Source organism: Triticum dicoccoides, chromosome 2B (genome assembly GCF_002162155.2).
Source record: "Triticum dicoccoides isolate Atlit2015 ecotype Zavitan chromosome 2B, WEW_v2.0, whole genome shotgun sequence".
Lineage (NCBI taxonomy): Eukaryota > Viridiplantae > Streptophyta > Magnoliopsida > Poales > Poaceae > Triticum > Triticum dicoccoides.
The window spans coordinates 182,754,812-182,758,294 of NC_041383.1; positions in this window are offsets into that span (position 1 = coordinate 182,754,812).

The window sequence follows — 3,483 nt, forward strand, 5'->3', positions numbered from 1 at the left end:
CGGGACTACAAACCGTTACCCAATTAATCACATTTGACGCCAATTGTTTTGTCGGTACCCGACCACAAGAAAGCCCTCTCAACCTTCTGAGTCCTCTCATTTATCCTAGACAACCTCAAGCCCCAATTCCATATCTTATGTACTCAATTCGTATTGTCATTGTACACCCAAAAGGGGGAGATTGAAAGTGCAACTTTATCCTTAAGTGGGTTTTGGTGTATATGACAATATAAATTGACGAGTAACCTTGTATGTTGAGTATATATATGATGGGTTAGTCCAAAGGTTGAACGCAAAGATGGTTGTGGACCCCTCAATTATCAAAGAGAGAAGCAGCTTTTGTCAGCCCTGCTGGGATGCAAATCATTCAAGACGTGCAGGGATGCATTCGGCTTGCCCAGAAAATGGGCTATAAGTAATGAGAAATAGGCTGTAAATTTTTAGAACACAACAAATCGGCAATTAGTTTCAAATTTCATTTTTTGAATTCTGAGATTTTAAATTTCATTGAAACTTTTGCGGGGAATATTTCATTGGATTTTAAATTAATATGGTTAAATCTAACTCAAAATTTTAGGATTAAAAACCTCTCGGACCCCACTGAAATATGCAAAATTTCGTTGATTGTTTTTACCATGGCTAGAATATAGGCTGTAATGCTAACATAAATAATCTGGGCTTAAAAAAATTCTGAAGAATTAGCAAATGAGCCATATACTGGGAACTCCCCAAAAATTTCCACGCCCTCACTTCTACCATGATTTTTATGTCATGGACAGTCTAAAGAATGTCATGCAGGTGCGTCTCCTGCTCGCCCAGGACGAAATACCCATTTTCTATCATATTTTTTTGTCATAGAAGTAGGAGCCCACCACATCTATGATGATATGTGTTTTTGTCACATTTATCTTCATAGAAGTGTCATAACCGTGACAGAAAAAGTTTCTGTTCGGGCCATAATGTCATGGATGTGTCTTTTTTTTGTAGTGAAAGATATAAGTGAAGCACATAGAGTATTCTAACAAATCATGATAAATATATGTATCCCTCAAAAGGTGTGTCCAACAAACAATGATTGTGGCAAACTAACAAGCAAACAAAATAAAACTATAACACAAGACGCTCCAAGTAAAACGCATATCATGTGATGAGTAAAAATATAGCTCCAAGTAACATTCCAGTGAATTGTAGATGAAAGAGGGGATGCCATCTGGGGTATCCCAAATCTTAGACGCTTGGGTCTTCCTTGAATATTACCTTGGCTGCCTTGGGAATCCCCAAGCCTATGGTATTTTCGCTCCTTATTCCTTCATCCGTCGTGATCTCACCAAAAACTTGAAAACTTCGGTACACAAAACTCAACAAAACTTTGTGAGATCCATTAGTATAATCATCAAATCATAAAGTTTAGGTAAAATCATTCATAATTGTTCTTGCATAATAATTACTATATTCTAACTTATCCATGACTTATACCCCCGATTAATCCACAACATCATTAAAATAAGCACATAATGCAATAAAAACAGAATCTGTCTAAAACAGAACAGTCTGTAATGATTTGAACAAAAACCATACTCCTGTAGCTCTTAAAATTCTGAAAAATTAGGAAAATGTGGGTAATTTGTATATCAATCATGTGTGAAATTTTTAGACCAAATCACATTCTAGTAAAAAAAAATGTAAATTCCTGCACTGGATGCAAAACTTTTAGTTTTTGCACAAAATCAAGTCAACCATCATCTAAACCATCCCAAAGGCTTTACTTGGCACAAACACTAATTAAAAGATAAAAACACAATCATTACAGTACCAATAATCATGTCCTCACACAAAACAGAAATAAAATATAGACATTTAAGATAACTATTTGGTTGCCTCCCAACAAGCGATATTGTTTTATGCCCCTAGCTAGACATAATGCATAGTTTCAACTATTATCATCTTTGGATTACAAATCCTCAATTATACATCCAGACTTTCTAGGAGATTTGGAAAACATATTTTTAAGAATTACACTCGTAGGAACAAAATTGAGGAATTTGTTTTCAGTAATAGGTTCCTTTATCATATCGATGAAGTTGGGTTGCACGCTAATCATTTTGAGATCCTATTTCTCTTTACTAGAAGGGGCACCCTTATTTCTAAGAACATACATAAGCTTAGAATTTTTATTTGTGGGAATCCTCTCTATAGTTTTAATGGAAGAAATGTTGAACCCAAATTATTAATGATTTCTTCCAATTTATATATTGTAGCAGGACTCACTATAGGAATCAGCTTATTTGCTGTCTGCCATGGCACACGATAAACGCACCAAAAGCGGATGACAAAGCCCTTTGCCGTCTGCCACCGACGGCAAACCAGCCTGGCAAAGAGAGTGACGGTAAACAACCTCTTTGCCGTCTGCTTCCCCAAAGCAGACGACAAAGGCCCTTTGCCGTCCATGGCAGACGACAAAGAACATGGACAATAATTAACAGGCATTAGCCACGTTAGGTGGCTAACGACAGTCTTTGCCGTCTGCCAGTGGACGACAAACATGTCCTCCCCTTTGTCGTCCGCCACAGAGGGCAAAGTAACCAAATGGTATAGCTCCCAGGTTGCACGGGTAGCTGCCACGTGGCCTCTTTGTTGTCTTTGGCAGACGACGAAGAGCCCTTTACCGTTGGTGGCAGACGGCAAAGAGGCTACATTGCCTCTTTTTTTCTTTTGTTTTTTCTTATATCCAAGCAATTTCACAGTAATATATAGCCGGTCTATTCTGCTAATATTAGTAGAATAATTATTCTGATAACACTTCCGCACTGCACGCTCAACGCGAGGGCACTGCATCCCCTATCAAACGAGCATTGCAATGTCACTAGGAAAAACTGCATGCACTTTTTGGCATTGCTTTTGCTCTAGTTTCTAAACTGTTTGTCGGGACGAGGTGTATAATATATCGTTGGATAGCTATGGAAAATGCGCAGCCTCATAATGTTGAACACTTTTCGAGATTCATCGCGGTTTAAGAGCAATTTTAAAAACAGTGCGCGCATGACGGGATGCAACGAGCGTATTTTCACGATTTTTTCTAAACCGCACATCGGAATGAAGCAAACGATACGGTGTTGGAAAGATATCATCGAGCCGCATCTTTTTTATATTTATTATTTTCTCTAATTTGTTACAGTTTAAGATCAGTTTCAAATTTACTAAATCGCGGAATTCTGTTTTTCAATTTTTTTCAAATTTTCGATATTGTTTTCACTCCAGTTTTTTACCGTTTGTCGAAAAGAGGCGTGTAATATACCGTTGAAAAGATATGGACGAGGCGCAACTTTCATATGTTGAAATATTTTTGAGATTCCTTACGGTTTTTAGTTAATTTTGAAAATCGTGTGGCTGACGACGAGAGGCAGTGGCCATTTTTCGCGAAATTTTTACAAAGCACTGAGCGGAATGATTCAAATTATATGCCGTTGGAAAGATATCGTCGAG